At 47.5% G+C, this 23,523-nt stretch overlaps 1 pseudogene across 1 annotated transcript in view; it reads right to left on the bottom strand.

Moving 5' to 3' along the window:
* The window catches only part of LOC146866929 (lysine-specific demethylase 5B-like), a 545,361-nt pseudogene extending 523,722 nt beyond the window's left edge, over positions 1-21,639 (bottom strand). Inside the window, exons 1-4 of the transcript XR_014966708.1 lie at positions 21,632-21,639; positions 20,116-20,240; positions 6,244-6,394; positions 5,908-6,022 (exon numbers count right to left, since the gene is read on the bottom strand). The product of XR_014966708.1 is annotated as a lysine-specific demethylase 5B-like (transcript). The remainder of the gene's footprint in view (positions 1-5,907; positions 6,023-6,243; positions 6,395-20,115; positions 20,241-21,631) is intronic.
* Between the last annotated feature and the right edge of the window lie 1,884 nt (positions 21,640-23,523).

The raw sequence follows: 23,523 nt of genomic DNA, 5'->3' as shown, positions 1-23,523 counted from the left end.
ATGGGCTTTCGGGGGAATGGATAGCGTTCGCTTTGCTTTATGGTAGCAGATTTGAATGCATTTTACAATCCACCTAGCTATCCCCGATTTTGAGATGGGGTTACCTTTGTGTGGTGGAGAGAAAGAAACAAACAGTTGTTTGGTCTTACGAAAAGGCTGTGTTCTCTGAATGTAGTAGAGTAAGGCTCGTTTCACATCCAGTGTGTGAAGAGCCCTTTCTGCAACGGTCTGTGGTTGCGAGAAAAATACTGGTAGTTCTACTGTTTGGTTTAGGTGAAAGGGAGAAATGACTTTAGGGAGGAATATTGGGTTGGTACGGAGAACAACTTTGTTATGGTGCATTTGGAGAAAAGGTTCTTGAATGGTAAGTGCTTGTATCTCACTGACCCGTCTAAGGGAAGTGATGGCTACAAGAAAGGCGGTTTTCCATGTTAGGAACTGTAATTCGAATTGATGGAGAGGTTCGAAGGGAGGCCCCATTAGCCTTGTGAGAACGATATTTAAGTTCCACACAGGTGAGGGTGGCACTCTGGGGGGAATTATTCTTTTAAGGCCTTCCATGAAGGCTTTAATGGCAGGTACTCTGAAGAGTGAAAGATGTTGCCTGTTTTGTAAGTAAGCTGCAATAGCTCCGAGGTGTAGTCGAATGGACGTATAGGCTAGATTGCACCTTTGTAGGTGGAGTACGTAGCCTATTATGTGTTGAATGGACACGTCCAATGGAATTATGGTGTTGTTGTGGCAATAAACAACAAAACGTTTCCACTTGGCGGCGTAGCACGCTCTAGTGGTAGGTCTCCTAGCTTCTCTGATGACGTTCATACAGTCAGGGGGAAGATTTAGGTACCCGAATTCTAAGATTTCAGGAGCCAGATCGCAAGGTTAAGCTGCGCTGGGTCCGTGTGCCTGATCTCGCCATGGTTCTGGGTTAAGAGGTGTGGAGAGAGGTGTAGTTTTTAGTGCGGCACTACAGATAGTTCCAGCAGTGTGGTACACCACAGTTGCTTGGCCCACGTTGGAGCTACTAGGATTAGTGTGAGGGAGTGTTGTTGTAGTTTGCGCACCACTAGTGGAATGAGTGGCAGAGGCGGAAAAGCGTACGCAAATTTGCCTGACCAGTTCATCCATATCGCATTCCCTTTGGACAATGGGTGTGGGTATCTGGCGGCGAAGGTTGGGCATTTGGCGTTTTCGTGGGTGGCGAAGAGGTCAATCTGTGGATGCCCCCACATTTGAAAGTATGGGTGAAGAACTTGCGGGTGAAGCTCCCACTCGTGGATCTGTTGTGTCTGTCTGCTGAGCAGATCTGCCACTGTGTTTTGGACTCCTGGGACATGCTGAGCTAGGAGAAAGATTTTCTGGGGTATCGCCCATCTCCATATGCTCTGTGCTAGGTGAGAGAGCTGTGGAGAGTGTGTGCCGCCTTGTTTTTGGATATAATACATGGCTGTCATGTTGTCTGTCCGGATCAGGACTGCCTTGCCTGAAATTTGAGTTTGAAAAGATTTTAGGGCTAAGAAGATTGCTAGTAACTCCAGATGGTTGAAATGGAGTAACTTTTGTTGAGGTGTCCACTTGCCCTGTGTGGTGAGATGTAGTAGATGAGCTCCCCAGCCGGAGAGCGATGCGTCCGTTGTCAGTACTATTTGAGGAACCGGGTCCAGGAACGGTCGACCTTTGGAAATGTTTGTGGTGTTCCACCACTGCAGAGAGCGATGGGTGCGACCGTCTACCAACACCAGATCTGTTAATTGACCCTGGGCCTGGTTCCATTGGCGTGCTAAGCACTCATGGAGAGGACGCATCTGGAGTCTTGCATGAGGCACTATGAAAATGCAAGAGGCCATCATCCCTATTAGTTGCATAAACACTCGAGCTGGAAGGGAGTGTTGTAGTGCGAATTTTGCACGTAGAGCTTGACTGCTTGCAATCCTGGCCAGATTGGGGTAAGCTAGTGCTCTTGAGGTGTCTATGGTGGCACCGAGGTATTGTTTTATGTGGGATGGTTGGAGATGGGACTTCTGGTGGTTTACTGTGAAGCCCAGCTGGTGGAGTAATTGAATGGTGATAGATGTGTGTTGAACACACTGATTGAACGACCCGGCTTTTATCAGCCAGTCGTCCAAGTATGGGAAGACGTGGATGTGTTGTCTTCGTAAATGTGCTGCTACCACTGCTAGGCACTTGGTGAATACCCTTGGCGCTGTTGTGACCCAGAACGGGAGCACCTTGAATTGGAAGTGTTGTCCGTCCACTACAAATCTGAGGTACTTGCGGTGAGCTTTGTGCACTGGAATGTGAAAATACGTGTCTTTTAGATCTAGGGTGGTCAAGAAGTCGTTTTGGGAGAGGAGCGGAAGTACCTGCTGAAGCGTTACCATATGGAAATGGTCGGAGTGTATGTATGTGTTTAGGGGCCAGAGATCTAGGATGGGCCGTAGAGTCTCGTCCCTTTTTGGTATGAGAAAATATAGGGAGTAGACTCCCATGTTTTGTTGGTTGGTAGGAACGGGTTCTAATGCTTGTTTTTGTAGGAGGGAGACTACCTCCTGCTTTAGGAGTATCAAATGTTCTTGTGACATTGGGTGCTGTCTGGGTGGAATGTTTGGGGGGGTAGATATGAGTTCTAGGCAGTAGCATGATTGAATTATTTGTGTCACCCATTTGTCTGAGGTGATGGTAGCCCAGACGGGAAGGAAATGTTGGAGTCTGCCCCCGACCGGAGTGGAGGGGTTTGGAGGGGAAGTCATTGGGTAGGCGTTGTGGCAGAGCGGGAGTGGTTTGCTTTGCCTCTGCCTTTATTATTGTTACCCCTATAGCCGCCTCTTTGATAACCCCTCGTGAAGGTGGACTGAGTGGGGGATTTGTACGAAGTGGACGCGGTATCTGAAGAGTAGCCTCTAGATGTACTGCGAAAGAAAGAGCGGCGAAAAGGAGCGTCTAGGAGGGTGTGACTGTAGGGCTCCCATGGACTTCGCCGTATCTGTATCCTTCTTCATTTTTTCTAGGGCCTCATCTACCTTTGGGCCAAATAGATGTTCCTGGTCAAAGGGATGGTTAAGGATGGAGGCTTGTACCTCCGGTTTAAACCCTGATATTCTCAGCCAAGCATGGCGACGCAGGAGGACGCTTGTATTGATGGCCCTGGAAGCTGTGTCTGCTGCATCTAAGGCACAGCGTATAGAGGTGTTTGTAATGGTTTTACCCTCTTGAATTAGTTCGTTGGCCCTAGCTTTATATTTCTCAGGGAGGTGGTGCATTATGCTCTCTAACTCGTCAAAATGTGCCCTGTCATATCTGGCCAATAGCGCTTGAGTATTGGCGATACGCCACATATTGGCTGCTTGTGACGCAGTGCATTTCCCTGATGCATCCAGTAGCTTCGACTCTTTGTCAGGTGGTGGTGCTTCACCTGATGCCTGGGAATTTGCCCTTTTACGTGCAGTGGATACCACTAGAGAGTCTAGTGGCGCTGGCCCTCTGATGTAGGAGGGATCTGTGGGGACAGCTTTGTATTTTTTTCTCGATGCGCGGGTTAATGACCCTGGCTCTAACTGGGTCCTTAAAAACCTCTACCACTCCTTTAAGCATAGGTAATATGGAGGTAGACCTATGTGTGGTGTCGAACGTCTCAAGGAGGAAGTCTTCCTCCACGGGGTCGGTATGTAAATCTACCCCGTGATAGTGTGCTGCCCTTTGCAGTAGGTGGTGGAACCCCAATGAGTCTTCTGGTGGAGATGGCCTGGAGGGGTAAAGGTCATCTTGTGGGACGTTGGGGATATCAGGCATATTGTAGTCGTCCCATGGGTCTGGGGATCCTGAAGGAGTGGGGTCCCCTGTGGGTAGGTCCTGTGGGACATCCCCTATCATCATATGGGTCCCCGTGATCATCATCTTGTGGAGAAGGGGTGGGAGACCGATGAGGTTCGGGTGGAGAAGGCGGAGGGGGTGGAGGTGTAGAAGGTGGAGGAGGTGGAGAAGGTGGAGGAGGTGGAGGAGGTGGGGAAGGTATTCTGAATGGGGAGGTAGCAGAGTCCTTCCTCTTTGGAGGCGGAGGTGGAGCAGGCTTCTCCAAATGTCTCTTCTTGGAAGAAAGAGTCAAATGTCCAGTTTTTGGATCCCTGGTGAGTGTTTTTTGCAAGGGATCCGGTGTAAATAAGTCCGGTGAGGCTGGTCTGTCCGTCGGTGCCGAAGGAATCGGTGCCGCTGGCTTTTTAGGCTTTTCCGTGCCGGTTTGTTGTTTGGAACCTGGTTTTGGAACCTCCGGACGCTTGGTCGGCGCCGAGATGGATTTCGGCCTCGAAGTGTCGGTGCTGGTGGCCTTGTGTGCTTTGGTCGGCACCGAGGGTGTTGTCGGTGCCAAAGAACTAAGTTTCGACCCCGAGTGCTTCGGTGCGGAGCTCGGTGTCGATATGGAGTTTGGCTTCTTTTTCGGCACCGAAGCGTGTTTATCGGTACCAGGAGTAGGCTGGCTCGAGCCCGAGCCGCCGGAAGGCTTGCTTGGCTTCTTCACCGGGCCCGAAGGTGGGGTGTTGGAAGCAGTGTCCTTGGTCTTACCTAGGCCCGGAGGCAAAGGTGTGACCGGAGCCTTTTTCGGTGCCGCCAGGAGGGGGGGGGGGGTGGGGGGGGGGAAATCAGTACTCACGACCCTCTGCGCCGGGGTGATGTCCTCCACATCTGAGTCGTCGGCCTCGGAAGCGCTGACGAGGCCCTCTTCTGTGTACTGCTCTGGAGCGTCGATGCCTTCTCCGAAGATGTCGTCCGGAATCGTCGTCAAGGAGTGCGCCATAGTTCTTCTGGCTCTTCGGTCCCGAATAGACTTTTTGGACCGGAAGGACTTACACGCCGGACAGTCTCGAGCCTCGTGTTCAGGGGAGAGGCAGAGATTGCACACCTCGTGGAGATCGGTGTGGGGGAATTTGGACCCACATCGAGGGCACTTTGTAAATGGAGTCCTTTCCATTTGCCAGGACCGAAGTTTGGAGAGGCCGAAGGCCACCGTCGACGACTGGAACTGAAGGTCCGTGCCGATGAGAAGGCGCGTCGAGTGGGGGAGATTGCGATCGACACAATACCGCGGTTTAAGGTGAGGATTGCGCGTCGACCGTCGAACTGGAAGCTGTTCTGAGCCGGAGCGCGAAGATCACATCCGAGCCAGATGGCGGAAAAAAAACAATCTGAGGATGGAGCCGAAGCCCATGCGCAATACGATCCAAAGGAGGAGTCACCGACCTCGTGACTTCCAAAGACTTTCCAAGAGGAAAAACAAACTGCAAACATCCGGGCCCAACACCAGATGGCGATCTATGCACAAGTGTGTAATCTGCAGCTCATATGCCTCGAACATATAATTTTCAAATGAATCACACTGGGAGCATTGAGGGCTTAGCATTGGCATCACAGTGAGTTGTGCAGACTCCTCATAGGGTGGACAGAAAATGATTTGTGTAGATGTTTTTCCGAACTATACATGGCACAATAAGGTCTCATTATACGGATCTACAAAATGTTCCATGCTGCACAAGTCTTTTAGCAAACAAGGTGGCGTTTACCTTCCATTGGTGTCAACCGCACATGTGGTATTCGGAACAGTTAAGCTTGAAGTGATTTTGGGTTTACTCTATAAAACTGCAACAACAATATGGGGCGATTCTGGTAACACCTATGTGCACATAAAAAAAGCCAAGGACAACAGGCAAGGCTTATGTTAACGGTGTTTTAAATTAATTTGTTGTCATGGTAACCAGGTTTTGTATTTTATAACCACCACTGGAGGACTTTAATTTGCATGATAGATTGTGAGGCCTTGTGGTCTTGAAAGTTAAGAGCATTGAGGAAAAGAACCTCTTAAAAGTAAAAACAATGAGTCAATAGTCAACCCCAATTTCCAAATTAAAATGACAGTACCTTAAGCAATGGTGTCTGACTGATGACACATGGGAGGGCATAAAGCTGTTTCACGAAACTCCGCAGCTCATTCAGAGTTAAAAGGCTTTGAGATTTACCACCACCTGATCGATACCTAAAAAGAACAAGGAAAAACTTAGCAAGAACATCGGCAGGCCAATCACAAACTGGGAGCTTGTAAAAGTCTGCACTGGTCAAACGATTATTAAACCATCAAGGGAAGAAGCAAAAACAATCACATTTTTTTTTAAACTATGAAATTAGCTGCTGCGTAACAGTCAGACAATTCAACAATTTCACCATTAGGCTGGGAAACAAACTGAAAAAGAATGTTACCTGGTCTGCCTTTTGCCTTTTAGAAGCAGTTGCGCCACTGATGCACATTTGTCTGCATCCTGGGTAACTAAACGCAGGCGGCGTAAAAGGTCGTTGTCAGGAAAATGCTTTATTTCCGATTCTTCTATTAAGTCCTTGAAAGCAGAAAGATCTAGTTGGAGAAAAAAAACAATTATGTCATTTCTAAATGTGTGTTTAGTACACTGAGTTAAGGCAGCTAATAATCCCTTTACTTCTTACTCTCAGAGGAAGATTTGCAGTTCCATGTCAGTCAATGTTTACAAGGAAGGACCCTTTGGCCAAATAAATAAATAAATAAATGAAAAGGATACTTCCCATGTCGGAGTACTTTTGAAGTTTAAAGAATTCCCTAGATTCACATGCTGTGCATTATTTCATCTAGTGGTCAGGTCTGAAATTGTATTTTAGTCTTGTTTCTCTCTCTTTTTTTTTTTTGCATAGGCATCGTCCACCCTTTGGTGTCATTTCCATCCTTCTATGACATCAGACGTATGCCCCGGAAACCCTTCAAAGGTTGCCATCCTCAGATTTTTTTCTAGCGACTACTTTGAGTTTTTGGTTTCCCTTTTGTTGTGTTCTTTTTTTTATGCCTCTTCTTTGCAAATTCACCTCCTTCTGGGGAGGCATGTAAATGGTATGTGAATCCATAAAATTCTTAAAAATAAAAAACTACCCCTACTGTTAAGATGCCTTTTTGTTTTGCAGCAAGAATATTTTTGGGATTCACATGTGAAAAATGCCTCTTTTTTAAGGGTCTCCTCTGAGTTAACTGATGCTGCTAGTTTTTCGACTGAACTCAATGCCGGTGCCCGGACCCTAAACTGTATTTCGAATAGACTGTATCAAATTGGAAATGGCTAACTTACCTGTAAGTCCCTAGTAAATGTTACCTAGGTACCCAGGACATGTAGGTTACAAGGGTGGTTACCTAAGGGCTTGCAACAATGGTTGGGCCACCTTGGCCACCTCCCAACTAAAACAGATCCCCAAGTAAAACAGGTCCCACACTGCAGACTGGTAGAGCAATTGTGTACCTGTTAGCCCAACTTTGCCACTGAAAGCAAAGGCAAAGTCACAACTTCCCCTGTACATCTGTGTAAGTCACCCCTCTGGCCGGCCTGCCAAGTCCTAAAGAGAGGGTGCAACATATGACACAGGCAGGACATTTACTCTGCATGTCCTGACAGTACAACACACAAACCCACTGTTTTCACTGTGGAAAGATATGGTCGCCCAATTTGCGAGTACACTATTACATGCTGACCCCCTAGCTGTGCTAACTGCAATACAGTGCCTCATCAGACATGGTTAGCCCCCACTTTTTGCCTGGAATTTGATGTGGTTTTGATTGTAGTGCACAGGGTCCCTGCCAACCAGGTCCCCTTAAGCCAGTGTTTCTTTCCTACAAACGATTTCACAACTGGCCCTTCAGGCTGGTACCAAATACTCCTGTGTTCAGAGAAGCAATCGTGGTGCTGGGGAACTAGAGTTGTCGAGTTTCCAGCCCATGGACTCTCTATGGCTTCCATGGCACTTACAATATCTAAGAATGACCTTAAATAGTGTAGGGGCATATCTGCTCATGCCTGTGGTACAGTGCACCCTGCCTTTGGGCTGGAAGGCCTGCTAGAGGGGTGACTTACCTATACCTTAGGCAGTGCAAGTTGGTATAGCAGTGCCATGTCAACTGTGTTCTTTTTGTTTGCACCAGTCCATGCATGTTGCAGTGGCAGTCTGCATGGCCTAGGTGAGGGGTCCCTCTTCAGTCCAAATGCCCTAGGTAACCAGGTACCATTTTCTATACTTACAGGGGCCTGAAGGGCCAATGGGCACCTTACTTGGGGTGACTAAATCCTCTATTATGCCACCCTCCTATGGGAGGGGGACATAGACCTAGCCCTGAATGGAGGGGTCCTTAATCTTCAAGATGGCGGGGACTGATAGTTGTGCTTCACCTCGCTTCCCCAATCTTAAGGGTTGGGTTGGCAGAGGTGGGCACACCTATTCTTTAGAATTTTTCCTGCCGGTTTTCCCGCCCAAAGTGGGGGTGTAAACCAGGGGCTGCCATCAACTGCTAGCTGCAAAAAGAACTGTTGATGGACAGAATGCAGAACAATGTCATACATTCACCCCAGTACAGAGATCTGGGCCTAAATCCATCGTTGTTTTGCTCACCATGCCATTCCAGTTTGGACCCAGTCATATACAAATCAGTCTTGACCCTAGGATTTCAGGAGCCAGATCGCAAGGTTGAGCTGAGCTGAGCTGAGCTGGGTCCGGGTGCCTGATCTCTCCTGATCTCTCCATGATTCTGGGTTAGGAGGCATGGTGAGAGGTGTAGCTTTTGGTGTGGTACTACCGAGAGTTCCAGCAGCGTGGTGTACCACGGTTGTCTGGTCCATGTTGGAGCTACTAGGATCAGCGTGAGGGAATGCTGTTGTCGCTTTCGCACCACTAATGGAATTAGTGGGAGAGGTGGAAAAGCGTACGCAAATTTGCCTGACCAGTTCATCCATATCGCATTTCCTTTGGACAATGGGTGTAGGTATCTGGCGGCGAAGCTTGGGCATTTTTTGCTTTCGTGGGTGGCGAATAGGTCTATTTGTGGATGCCCCCACATTTGAAAGAACGGGCAAAGAACCTGCGGGTGAAGTTCCCACTCGTGGAACTGTTGCGTCTGTCTGCTGAGCAGATCTGCCATGGTGTTTTGGACTCCTGGGACATGTTGGGCTAGGAGAAAGATTTTGTGTGGAATTGCCCATCTCCATATGCTCTGTGCTAGTTGAGAGAGCTGTGGAGAGTGTGTGCCGCCTTGTTTTTTAATGTAATACATGGCCGTCATGTTGTCTGTGCGAATGAGGACTGCTTTGCCTGAAATCTGTGTCTGAAAAGATTTTAGGGCTAGAAACATTGCTAGTAACTCCAGATGGTTGATATGGAGTAACTTTTGTTGCAGCGTCCATGTGCCCTGCACTGTGAGGTGTAATAGATGAGCTCCCCAGCCGGAGAGCGATGCGTCTGTTGTTAGTATTATTTGTGGAACCGGGTCCAGGAACGGTCGACCTTTGGAAAGGTTTGTGGTGTTCCACCACTGCAGAGAGCGATGGGTGCGACCGTCTACCAACACCAGATCTGTCAGTTGCCCCTGGGCCTGGTTCCATTGGCGCGCTAAGCACTCTTGGAGTGGACGCATCTGGAGTCTTGCGTGGGGCACTATGAAAATGCAAGAGGCCATCATCCCTAACAGTTGCATAAACACTCTTGCTGGAAGGTAGAGTTGAAGTATGAATCTTTGTCGCAAAGCCTGAATGCTTGCAATCCTGGCCGGATTGGGGTAGGCTATTGCTTTTGAGGTGTCTAAGGTGGCACCGAGGTATTGTTTTATGTGGGATGGTGTTAGCTGGGACTTTTGGTGGTTCACCGTGAAGCCTAGTTGGTGAAGGAGTTGGATTGAAGTGGCGGTGTGGTGTATACATTGGTTGTAGGACGTGGCTTTTATCAGCCAGTCGTCCAAGTATGGGAAGACGTGAATGTGCTGTCTTCTGAGGTGTGCCGCCACTACCGCTAGGCACTTGGTGAATACCCGTGGTGCTGTTGTGACTCCGAATGGGAGCACCTTGAAATGGTAGTGTTGCCCGCCCACTACAAATCTGAGGTACTTTCTGTGAGCATGGAAGTATGCGTCTTTCAAGTCCAGTGTGGTGAGGAAGTCGTTCTGGGAGAGGAGCGGAAGCACCTGCTGAAGCGTTACAATGTGAAAATGGTCCGAATGTATGAATGTGTTTAGGGGCCGGGGATCTAGAATAGGTCTTGTCCCTTTTTGGTATCAGAAAATATAGGGAGTAGACCCCTAAATTTTGCTGATTGACGGAAACTTGTTCTATTGCATGTTTATGTAGGAGGGAGATTACCTCCTGTTTTAGTAATGTGGAATGTTCTTGTGACATTGGGCGTTGCCTGGGTGGAATGTTTGGGGGGGTAGATGTTAATTCCAGGCAGTATCCTGACCGAATAATTTGGGTCACCCACTTGTCTGAGGTGATGGTCTCCCAGACATGAAGGAAATTTTGAAGTCTGCCCCCGACCGGAGTGGGATGGTCTGGAGGGAGCGGGTGGAAGTCATTGGGTAGGCGGTGTGGCAGAGCGGGCGGTATTTGTTTTGCCTCTGCCTTTATTATTATTGCCCCTTTAGCCGCCTCTTTGATAACCCCTTGTGAAGGTGGACTGAGTGCGGGATTTGTAGGAAGTGGACGCGTTATCTGAGGTGTAGCCTCTAGATGTACTCCGAAAGGAAGAGAGGCGAAAAGAGCGCCTAGGAGGGTGTGACTGCAGGGCTCCCATTAATTTTTTCGAGGGCCTCACCTACCTTTGGGCCGAATAGGTGTTCTTGGTCAAAGGGATGATTCAGGATGGAGGCTTGTACCTGATATTCTTAGACAAGCATGGCGACGGAGGACGCTAGTATTAATGGCCCTGGAGGCTGTGTCTGCTGCGTCTAAGGCACAGCGTATAGAGGTGTTAGTTATTGTCTTGCCCTCTTGAATTAATTCATTGGCCCTAGTTTTATATCTTTCAGGGAGGTGGTGAATTATAGTTTCTAATTCATCATAATATGCCCTATCGTATCTGGCCAATAGCGCTTGGGTGTTGGCGATACGCCATATATTGGCTGCCTGTGACGCAGTGCGCTTTCCTGATGCATCCAGTAGCTTTGACTCTTTGTCAGGTGGTGGTGCTTCGCCTGACGCCTGGGAATTTGATCTTTTTCGTGCAGTGGAAACCACTAGGGAATCTAGTGGCGCAGCCCTTTGATATAGGCAGGATCTGTGGGGGCAGCTTTGTATTTTTTCTCTATGCGTGGGTTAATGACCCTGGCCCTGACTGGGTCCTTAAAAACCTCTGGCGCATGTTTTACCACCCCCTTGAGCATAGGTAGTGTGGAGGTAGACCTATGTGTGGTATCAAGTGTGTCAAGGAGGAAATCCTCCTCCACTGGGTCAGTGTGCAACTCTACCCCGTGATAGTGTGCCGCCCTTTGAAGTAGGTGGTGGAAACCTAAGGAGTCTTCCGGTGGAGATGGCCTGGAAGGGTAAAGGTCATCTTGTGGGACGTCGGGAATATCTGGGTTATTGTAGTCGTCCCATGAGTCTGGGGATCCTGTAGGGGTGGGGTCTTGGGGCACATCCCCTGTATCGTGATATGGGTCCCCCTGATCATCATCGTCTGGAGACGGGGTCGGAGAGCGATGAGGTGGGGGTGGAGAAGGCAGAGGTGGAGAGGGTGGAGGAGGTGGGGAAGGTATTTTGAAAGGGGAGGTAGCAGAGTCCTTCCTCTTTGGAGGTGGAGGCGGAGCCGGTTTGTCCAAATGTCTCTTTTTGGAAGAGCGTGCCAACTGTCCAGTTTTTGGATCCCTGGTGAGAGTTTTTTGTAAGGGATCCGGTGTAAATAGTTCCTGTGACAGTGTTTGGTCCGTCGGCGCTGAAGTTTTCGGGGCCGATGACTTTTTAGGCTTGTCCGTGCCAGTTTGCTTAGCAATGGGCTTGGGAACCTCCGATTTCTTGGTCGGCGCCGAGGTGGGCTTCGGCATGGAAGTGTCGGTGCCGAGGGCCTTATGGGGTTTGGTCGGTACCGAAGTTGGCGTCGGTACGGAAGTGCTGGGTTTCGACCTCGAGGGCTTCGGTGCTGAGCTCGGTGTCGAGGTAGAGGCCGGTTTCTTTTTCGGTGCCGAAGTATGTTTCTCGGCACCGCTGACAGGCTGGCTCAAGCCCGAGCCGCCGGAAGGCTTATTTGGCTTCTTCACCGGGCCCGAAGGTGAGGTGTGTGAAGCAGTGTCTCTGGTCTTGCCTAGGCCCGGAGGCGAAGGCGTGACGGAAGCCTTTTTGGGTGGGGGGGGGGTATATTACTCACGACCCTCTGCGCCGGAGTGATGTCCTCCACATCTGAGTCGTCGGTCTCGGAAGCACTGACGAGGTCCTCTTCGGTGCGCTGCTGTCCCGGATCTTCGATGTCGTCTCCGAAGATATCGACTGGAACGGAGGTTGAGGAGTGTGCCATGTTTCGTCTGGCTCTTCGGTCCCGAATAGTCTTTTTCGGTCTGAAAGACTTACAGGCCGGACAGTCTCGAGCCTCGTGTTCAGGGGAGAGGCAGAGGTTGCATACCTCATGAAGATCGGTGTGGGGGAATTTGGACCCACATCGAGGGCACTTCTTGAATGGAGTTCTTTAGCCGGGACCGGAGCTTGCGTAGGCCCGAAGGCCGCCGTCGACGACTGGAACCGAAGATTAGTCGATGAGAAGGTGCGTTGATTGAGGAGATCGCGATCGAAACAATACCGCGATGTGAGGTGAGGATTCCGCTTCGATCGTTGAACTGGAAATGTTCGGAACCTGAGCGCAAAGATTACACCCGAGCCCGATGGCGGTAAAAAACAGTCTGAGGATGGAGCCGAAGCCCATGCGCAATACGATCCAAAGGAGGAGTCACCGACCTCGTAACTTCCAAAGAGTTTCCAAGAGGAAAAACAAACTGCAAACATCCGGACCCAACACCAGATGCCGATCTATGCAAAAGTGTGTAATCTGCAGCTCATATGCCTCGAACATACTTTTTCAATATGCACTTGGCTTTTGTAGAAAGTTCAAAGTGGTTGCAATAGGCAACACAATTTTAAACACAATAATGCATTGAGTTCAATGGAAGTTTCAAGTTATTTGCAATAGATTACTTTTAGGATTACTTTTGTGATTCCAGGACTGGATCCTAGATTCAGTCCTGGGACAGTACTTAGAAACAAGTGATAAAAGTCGACTTACTGTTATGATTTTTAGACAATATTTTGCTATTTTAAAAGTTGACACTTAATTTCATAGAAAAACAGTCAATGATTCCCTATGTAAGAAAATTCAAGTTGCAGGTATAGTATGTTCTTGTTACTTTTGTAATCCAGTACTGGGTGCCTAGACTCAGTACTGGGACCTTTATCTAAAACAGGTAAGTAATTACGTTTTCACAATTTATACGATTTTTAAAGAATATTTAAAGTTTGCAGAAATTGACAGAAGAAATTTCACAGAAAATCAGTCAATGGTTTCCTATGGAAGAAAATTGGGTTACTGGTAAGTACGGTTGTGAATATTTTTCAGAGTCAGTGCTGGGTACCAAGATCCAGCACTGGGAGCTCACCTAATAGCAGGTGAGTATTTTCGTTTTCGTTACTCGGCTGATTTTTGGAGAATATTTTAAGTTTTGGAAAGTCCACACTTAGAAGAAATTTTAGGAAAAACCAGTCAATGTTACCCTAAGGAGAAAATTGAGTTATCGGCTTTAAGGTAAGTACTCGACTGGCAGAGTTAAAGTTCTGGGCATAGACTCAGAGGTCCCCCAGGGTCAGGTAGGTACAGTTGTTACACCCTCAGCGGCACAGTGGCAGCCGGGTGCAGAGAGAGTTAGGCCCAATGTTATCCTATGGGAGGCAGGGGGGCCTTGGTTGGTGGCTACTGACTAGCAGGCCACAGAGCTGTGGGAGCTGGGCTCCTGGTCACTTGCTCAGGGCAAATGGGGAAGTAGATAGGTGTAGAGGTTACACTGCCAGGGCCACTTGGGCGGCTGGGTGCAGGGTGCTTTTGAGCCTTCGGGCGCTCAATTGATTTCAATGGGAAAGCTCCGGTTTAGAAAAAGACTGCAAGCTCAGGGACGAAGATTCTTCAGGTGCCACCACCACTTTGAGAGGTAAGTTGGATAGTTGGAGGATAGGTAGGTACCCCAGAGTTGGGCACAGGGGGCCGCGGGGCGCCGGGGTGCCTTTTGCTGTCGGGAAATCTTACCATCTGCTGATCGCGGTTGGGGGGGCACCTGGTTCTGAGGCTGCAGGCGTCGTCAGGAGCGTCGAGGGAAGTCCTTGGGTGCCGGACTCGGGGTCACAGTCGCCGTGGGGTCGTCCTCGTGATCTTTGTTCACTCCGGCACAGGTCTGGCTTGGCGGGTGCAGAGTGTGAAGGGTTCGCAGTTCCGGGCTGATGCCAGGGATTAGAAGCAGATTTTGAGTAGAGCCTCTACTCATGGGAGTCCCAGGGGCTTAGAGCCAAAAGGTAGCCAGGTCCTCCGGGGTTTGTGAGGTTGCTGGCCACAAGAGATGCCGGGATGGAGCAGGAGCAGGTTCGAGGGTCGACAGGCCGGTAGGGCTGGGGCCATTGCAGTTGGTGTCTTCCTCTTCTTAGCAGCTGCAGGGCAGGTCTTCTTTCTTCTTGCTCTTCTTTGTATTTCGGAATCTGGAATCTGGGGAAGGAAGGTTCAGGGTGCCCCTAAATACTGGATTTAGGGGCATTACAGGTAGGTGAAGGGCAGGGACCAATGGGTCCCTGTCCTGGGGTAGGTACACCCCCTATCCTGCCTCTCTCCTGTGGGAGGGGGGGCAGTAGCCTAGTCCTGATTGGGCAGGGCTCCCCATCTTCAAGATGGCGAGAGCCCGGAGATGTGCTTCACCTCTCCTCCCCCACCTGAGGGGTGGGGTTGGCAGGCTGGCACATCCCCTGTCAATATTTGGGGTTTCCGGCCAAGCTTCCTGCCAGAGTGGGGGGTTGCAGTGGCCTGGGGAAGCTCACAGAGGCAGCATGCCTTTGAAGCTTCCCCCTGCCCATCCTGGGGGAGGAGATCTAGCACCTCGCCCAGGATGTGCATTGTTGCAGGCCCTGGAGAGCAGGGTTCTCCTACCCAGGGGTCCAGCAACATGTCTGCTGTGTGGCAGCCTAGGCAGCCTCTCAGACCAGACGTGGATTGTAGGTTAGTTTTCAGGGGGCATCTCTAAGATGCCCTCTGGGGTGCTTGGTACATTAAATCCCACACTAGCATCAGTGCGAGTTTAATGTGCTGAGAAGTTTGATACCAAACTTCTCAGTCTTCAGTGTTGCCATTCTGGTGCTGTGGAGTTTGTGTTTAACGAGCTCTCAGCACCATGTACTCTTAAATGGCAGCACTGCACTTACAGTGCCCAGGAATGGACCTGGGTACTGTAGGGGCACAGGGCTCCTGCTCCTGTGCCCACACCACTGGCATAGGGCACCCAGCTAGAGGGGTGGCTGATGTATGCCAGGGCAGTGTAGGTGGTGGGCATGGCACACAGGGATGTGTGCCATGTCGACTCTTTGTTTTGTCCTGTACCCAGACACTCAGCCTGCAAGGGCAGTATGTGTGTGTTAGGTTACAGGGCCTCTAAGGGTGGCACAATGAGTGCTGCTGCCCTTAGAGGCCGTCCCTGGTCACAAGGCCCTAGGTACCATTTCCCAGGGGCTGACTTGTGGCCAGGGCTTGCCAATTTGGGTTTTAGGTTTTTAGGGAAGGAACATAGGCCCTGGGCACCTGATTGGCAGGAGTCCAGGGCACACTCAGTCAAAGTACATTCAGCAATTCAGCAAAAAGTAGGGGCATACCATGCAAGAAAGATGGCACTTTCTCACAACCCCTAACTTCCCAACTTAACTCTCGAAGTGGTGGTCGCACCCAGAAGACCTTCGTCCAAAAGCCTGCTGTCTCTTTACAAACCGGAGGTTCTTAATTGAAAACAACAGGGCGTACGACATAGAAACAGCACCTGGCCGCCCTAGTGTCGCTGAGGGTGCACCTTTGGTGCTAATTTGTTTCCCCATTTGCCCTGAGCTAAAGTCTGGGAGCTTTGCTCCCACAACCCAGTGGCCTGCTTGCAGCAGCCACCAACTGGATAACATTGGGCCTCAGCACTCTGCAACCGGTCGCCCTAGTGCCACTAAGGGTGAAACAAGAGTGCTTTGTTGACCCTGGGGGACCCCGAGTCTACCCCCAGAACCTCAACTCCCACTACCAAACACTTCCCTCAAAACCGATGACACTATGCGGTTGAACACCCGCCTGGCGCACCAGGACTTCCCGGGGAGCACGCATGCCCCCCCTGAGGGTGACACATAACTCATGTGTCGTGTGACAGTCTGCCTGGCGCAGATCTCCCGATCCCTGTCCATCTGACAGTGCACGAAGATCCACCAGGACAGAAGTGATGTCACCATGGTCATTCACTGGTGACGCAGCCCTTCTGGCTGGCCCCTGACCCACTGGTTCTTCCACTGGGGACTCTTTTCCCCTCTCACCCCTCACTCTGGACTTCTGCACCCTCCCAACTGGAGTGGCACTGCCAGACACCAGAACTGATGGAGGCCTGCTTACAGACCCTCCCAGTTCACCAGACACTAGGGGATCCCGCACAATGGGCAGCCCCTCAGGACAGACTAGGCTCCCCACCTGGTGTTCCTTTAAAGAACCATCCAGGCTCTGAGACGGAGGTTGGGCACTACCGGGACATAACCCATTCTCACTCCTTCCCCTTAAAGACAGGACGTGAGGCCCTAACCCCTCTCACTATTACAGGACCTAGCTGGGCTACTCTGAGCCACTTCCAACACACTGGGTTTGAAGATACCTGAACCACTCTTCTTGGGATCACTCCCCAATGCCTCTTCAGACCCTCTGGAATCCACCAAAAGGTCTGCCTCCAATGTGAGCTCCCTGGGGTGAGAGAAATCACTTTGCTTAGTGTTTGAGCATTATTCATTCTGAATATGCAATACATATGTATTATTTCTTACACCTATAACAATGCATTGAAGTTAATATCTCTAGAATATGTTAACTAAAAAGTATGCTGTCCTATGTATTTGGATTCCAATCAGATCTCAAGTGTTCTGATACATGGAGTTTCAGATGTACAAGAACCCTCGTCTGCTCAATGGTTGAGCAACATTTATTCTGAATGTAAAAAACACTAGAATACTAAAGGACAATGTTATATGCCATTATTCTCTACTGTAACCTTACCCCTCATTTTTGCTACGCGGATTTTAATATAATTCTTTATGTGATTAGTCCTGACACTCATCCCTGTGTTATTGCATAGGGTTAGCCCCTGAGATGATTCTTATTGATCAGAATGAAGCATTAATTACTCTTTATGCGTTCATTCTCACCGCTTCTTAACCCGTATTATTTACTCTGAAATGGCCGCCGCCATTACAGAAGTCCAGACTACACTTGCCAGTGAGCACACAGCGCGTGCGTCGCTTGCCATTGGCTTTTCGTGCACGCGCATCGGCGTCATATATAATTGACTGCCGTCCGACCTCGTCTGGCTACAACCATTGCCAGCAACCCTTCGTCTTGCATATTAGGTAAATCATCACACCCTGTTACTTTGATGGATTATGCATTTTCAGCATATTGCCCCTCTAAACCGTGACCCTCATAACTACTTTCATTTCCCTGACAGACATCGGTTCTATCCGGCACCGCGTTCCTTGCCTCACATTATTGAAGCGGGACAACAGCTACTATGCCAATAACTAATTAGTAAGGTGAGTTCTCCATCGATCCAATGATACTTTCTTTAATGCTCTAAAAAAACCTTTACTTCTAATTACAGGAATTTTCTCCTCACAATTGACCTTTCCTGATGGTTCCGTTTAATAAAGGACAGCGGGCCTCAAGTGGGTTACGAAGTGCTGCCCTCATTTGGGTCACTATTCACACTAAATTTTGGTGAGTACAAAGTAGATTTAAATTCACTCATTTATAACCAGCAATTAGATACTGGGCTAATTCAGTTTCCTATCTGTAGGACCTACAGCTAACCCGGTTACTGTGAGCTACAGTGAAGCCATGCCTCTGCTTTCATTTCAAGGGTAAGCCATTCCATAGCGCACTATTACACCTATTCATATAAGCACCTCTTTAAGCATTTATGCCGGTGGTTAAATTTCCTTCCACCTTGTCATTGATAGGAACTAAGTGTCATTACCAGCTTTGAGAAGCACCCTGGAATATATTAAGAAGGATTTCTGCCTTTCAGGCACATTGATTGTGCTGCTCGGTAAACCTGTTTTACGTTCAAGCATTGGCCCACCGTTCCCACGTCCCCTTCATCAACACTAAAACCTTGTCCCATCTTTAGCCCCCAGAATCTCTGTCCTGAAGAGACCCCGTACCGCGAGGGGGTCGAAACTTCGTCGACTATTCAAAAGGGAGAGCCCCCAACAAATCATAGTTGTCCCTGAAGAATTGATTGCATTGGCTCCTCTTTTATCTACTAATAACCACCGCCACAAGTGCTCCAATATCACCATTGATATTTCACTAGTCTGGTTATGGTCACATCACTGGGGTTCACATATCACTTTCAAATGTGAAAAATGTATATGATGTAAATACACAGACAGTAAAAAATGTTATGCCTTTTTGTATGTTAAATATTGTTTTGCAAAATAAATAACACTCACTTCGGCTGACGTGAGGACTCTGTGAGCTTTAACGTTTTAACGTATTACCTTGTGAAATAATTGGTATACCTTATTGAGCTAAGGTTTCCTTCTTTACCTGTCTGTTCTGTTTGAGTCAAGCAGGATACATTAATTGCTGCAATAACTAATTGTTTTCCATGAAAAATGAGTTCCTTGTGAACATGGTCTCTGCTTACGGGCAATACCCAGTTCGCAAGGAGATATGGGTCGCTCTTGTCTTTTGTGAGAAATGATTTTAATAATGTGGCAACCCCCTGACAAAGCCAGTAGGCTGGTCTTATTTAAAATATCACCCCTTTTATACTGTGATGTTACATGTGGTATAGGTGGGGAGTATTGTGATGATGAGGTTCAGGGGCCCACTAGGTGTGTAATGAGTTAGTAGGATGCCACCAAAGTTAATTCCATCTGTCTAATGTGCAGTTTTTTAATTTAATGTATAGCATTTATTAGCACTTTTCCTTTTTAAAAAAGGCACTGACTGGACAATAATGTATTGAGTGCTGTTGCATGCCAGCGAAGTGGGACTGCTAAAGCACACTAACTCCATTGAGTAGGTCTTGGACTGCTCTGCTTCACTACCCTGAAAACGTCAAGTGCTACAATGGAGTACTTCTTTTCCAGTAATAAGATAACTGCAATACGATTACTTGTGAAGGACTCTGTCGCAACTAATAACCCAAGTTCTTTCAGCACCTTAAAGGGAGGCTCAAATTATGTAAGGAATATTCAAATTTGAAATCGCTGAATCGGAGACAAAATGGGGCAGAGCCCTGAGGATTTCTCACACTAAGGTGTGGTAGAAAATCTAGTAGTCTGACTGTGAAGGAGTAGAGCTCACAGCCTATACACCTGATTGTTAAGTCTTTGCATCGTAAAAGAAAGCAGATAGGCTATTTGTGATCTACTGCTGATTTCAATGTTAATAAAGTGCTTTATTAGGTACTGCTAATAATGTCCAACAAGGATACCCTGCCTGACTAGTAATTTTCAAGCATGTGAATCTTGAAAGACAATGCTGGAAAAGAAAATAGCTATTTAATATTAGTGTTAATTCTCCACCTATAGTATCTTTCATAGATTTCACATAATTCATTCCTTCCAGTCATCGATCTGGGACTCCCAGTTTAACAATGAGTAAAGTATGTGAATCTATGAAAGATACAATGCTGAAAAACTATTATTTATATTACAGAGCTTTACCAACAGTGTTATTTAATTTCCCTGTGCAGAGGAAGGCCATGTGGGCTGCCTTAGGCTTGCATTTGCCCTGTTGAATTGCTTCACTCCTCCACCCCAAGCCACGCCCACCCCAAGCCACGCCCACCCCAAATTCCTAGACTTGCCCAGGAAGGAGTGATTTATATGACACTAGTATTATTAACTTAGGTATTACTAACTACTGCTAGTTTGCTCCCAAGCGTATATTTGTGCAACTGAAACAGAGTATGTTTTCTTGCTCAGTTCTGCAGTTTCTCATTGTGTATTGTACTAATATAAAGATGCATACGATAAAAAGTGTAGTTTAGTAACTCACTTTTTTTATTGGCGCATTTCACTTCCAAAGCTTCTTTCACCACTGAAGCCCATTGATTGTAAGACTCTGCTCGCAGCTTTAGTGAATTCATCATTGGGTAGAGGTCATCAACAGTATACTGATACCTGTAACAAATAAGATGCATACCGCTTAAAAACATCATACTGTTTGTGAACCTTTATTACAAAAACCACTTTCGTTTGCATACAAAATCTATCTTGCTCCAATCTGAAAATATATCATATGCGCAAAAAAACTGCAATTAGACTTTTTTTTTTACATTTAATTATGTTGAGTACTGCACAGCCCACATGGATTACATTTTTATTAACCTGAAGATATAAATCCCATAGTCAAATATATTCCTCACTACAGTTTTCCGAAATTACAATAAATACAAATAGAAGGCCACAAGCTCCAATAAGCAAACAACAATACTCAGTTACAACGTTCACACGAGTCAATGAAAGAAACTAAGTACAGTTTCTTATAAAATGCCGATCTAGATCCAACCCTTGTCTTGCATATGGGTTCCACTGTTTGATATTTGTACTCTTCCTTGATGTGTTATAGCAGATAATGTTTAGTTTCTGAAGCATGACAAAACTAGATTCATATGCTGTGCAACACCTCACCATGGGTGTGAAATTAGTAAAGGTGACGGGAATTTGCGTAGTCGTGCTACGCAAAGCTCCGCCAAACAATAAAAAATCTCCGCGAACACGCGGAATTGCTTGTTCGTGATGCTTTTTTCCTGTTCGCGAACGCAGTTTGCGTGCTCGGGGGGTAATATCTCGCCAACATACATTTTGAGAACGCGAACAAGCAAAAAATTCCTCGAAACGCAGAATTTTGGGCAATTCCGCGTTCTCCGCGGAACGCGAAATTACCCAAATTACGCAAATTTCGCGAGCGGAACGGAATTTACTACCCATGCCTAGAAATTAGGCAGTCAATACGACTCATGCTACATTTTAACCGACCAGTGTAGGTGACGTTTTTAGCCAGTATTTTTGTCTTACTCGTACAATGTGTGAGGTTTCAGGGTTAAGAATACATATTTAAAAAACAAACTATCACTTCTCTTCACTTGGGAGGGTGTTGTGCAAATATAGAAGGTACTCCAGCTGTAAAAGTATTTTGGATTTACATGAAGTACATTCAAAGCAGTGTTGCTCACCTTGAGGCAGTTATTGTGAGGAGCCAACAGTAGCTCTTGTTTTCAATATTATCACCCCTGAGGCCTCGTGCCCAAACATTAATGCAGTGATGTTTAGGGAATGTGTGCAGCGATGACCAACTTGCCACATTGCATATGTCTTGAGGCAAAACATATCCAATGAAAGCCAAAAAAGTGGCCTTATTTCCTCGTCAAATACAAACAAAAAGACAGCATAATTTTAAGCACTGATCAGCAGACCTGTTCATTTGGTGACTCTATTGCCCACGGATCTAGAATATCTAATACTCTATCTTCAACTCGTGGGTCTGCAAACGGTAGAGGGAATTTAATTACTCAGCCATCATGAAAAATGGATACAAATTGAAGACAAAGCCGAAAATGAGTAAGTAAAAACACTCTGTTATTGTGTATGGGTGACATGCCTTAAGTGCTCACAGAAGGACAGCCAGGTGTAGGCTCTACCAGAGGGTGTATTGATTAAATGTGTTAGCTCTATATTAATGTTCTAAATATGTGCAATGTTGATAAAGAAATGTTTGGAACATTTTTCCACAAAATGTTCTGGGGGAGAAGGAGAGAGAAGGGGAGACCACTAAAAAAGGGCTCGCTGGTTCATAGCATTGTGTGACTTGTAATCTTTCTGAAACTGCTAAATGAATACCTGTTTTCTCCAGCAAGGAAACCAACATACAATTATACAACTTAATGAGGGGGGAGTCTGGAGTTGAATGCAGGATTCCTTGGCTAAGCCGCTACTAAGGCAATTCCTCGTAACATATCTTAAGATGATACATGTAGGAAACTGGAATTTTGTTGCAGTTGTCCTCCCACTTTTTACCCCCTTTTTGACTGTCAGATGCTGGTTTTCAACTCTGACATCACACTGAGGCTTGCTAACCAGACATCAGTGCTTATTCCCCCAAAAACAAGTTAAAGTCTAACTGTAACCCAAATGGCAAGGACTTTAACACCATAATATTGATTGTTGCGCACGCCTATATTTTTAATCAATGTTTTGTAGTAATCAAGTGCTTGTCAGTACTGCTATAAGTGTAGCGTGCAGGTCAGGAATGAGGTTGCCTGCCTCATATGAACTAATGACTAAATTGCAAGTGTAACGATGCACTTGACCCTGCTCGCACTGCTTAAATTGGACATTCCAACAAAATTATACAATTTTAGCCAATGTTGTAAACGTATATGTGCTCTTTGCAAATACATTCACAAGTCAAATACCATTATAATGTTTTTATTCTCAGCGGATACCTCTCCACTAATGCATAATCATGATTTATTGTACATAGATTTACTGAAATAACTGCGTATACAACGTTAACACTTCATGCTTTCAATTAACAATATATGGACAAAATGCATCTTCTCTCAAAAGATGTTCCCAATGCATTTCGGGATAAACAATCACTTCTTCAGGGGTGAGAGAGAAGCTGCCGATAATTCGGTTTGCTCAAAACTAATACCTAAACGCGTCATGCGTATAATGATCTGAGGCTCAATACTACTGAAAAAACTGTAGCTCACAACGAAACACACAGTCTTGCTCGTAGATATCCCAAATGTCTTGTATAATAAAGTTTAAGGCATAATGCTCAGCGTCCCGAGTTGGGAGTTTCACTTCTGCAGGTTGGAGGCGGGGACAGCCCGGTAGGGCTGAGGCCAAGCCTGCTGGCGTCGTCCTCTTAGCTTCAGCACAGCTGTTCGGTTCTTCTTTTCTTCTTGATCATTTCTTGTCTGAGGAGGCAAGGTTCAGGGGCGCCCCTAAATACTAGATTTAGGGGTGTTATAGGTAAGTAAAGGTTGGAACCAATGGGTCCCTGCCTTGGGGTGAGTACACCCCCTATTATGCCACCCTCCAGTGGGAGGGGGCATATGCCTCACTCTGGTTGGCTGGGTCTCTCCATCTGCAAGTTGGCGGGGACTGAGAGTTGGGCTTCACCTCACCTCCCCCACCTGAGGGGTGGGGTTGGCAAAGGTGGGCACACCTCTGTTCCTCACTTGGCTTTCCCACCGGTTCACCCGTCCAAAGTGGGGGGTCAGAACCGGTGAGGACCAGCTGCTGGAAGCAGCAAAAGGCCTGGGGAAGCTTACAAATGCAGCAAGACTTTGAAGCTTCCCCTCCGTGGACCCTGCTGATCCTGGGGGAGGAGGCTTGGCACCTCGTCCCAGACCCGCCCCCCTCTCCCGAGAGCAGCAGGCTCTCGACCCAG

The sequence above is a fragment of the Triturus cristatus genome, chromosome 1_2 (assembly GCF_964204655.1).
Source record: "Triturus cristatus chromosome 1_2, aTriCri1.1, whole genome shotgun sequence".
Classification (NCBI taxonomy): domain Eukaryota; kingdom Metazoa; phylum Chordata; class Amphibia; order Caudata; family Salamandridae; genus Triturus; species Triturus cristatus.
The sequence above is the reverse complement of the archived record's forward strand: the minus strand, read 5'-3'. Positions and strand labels throughout refer to the sequence as shown.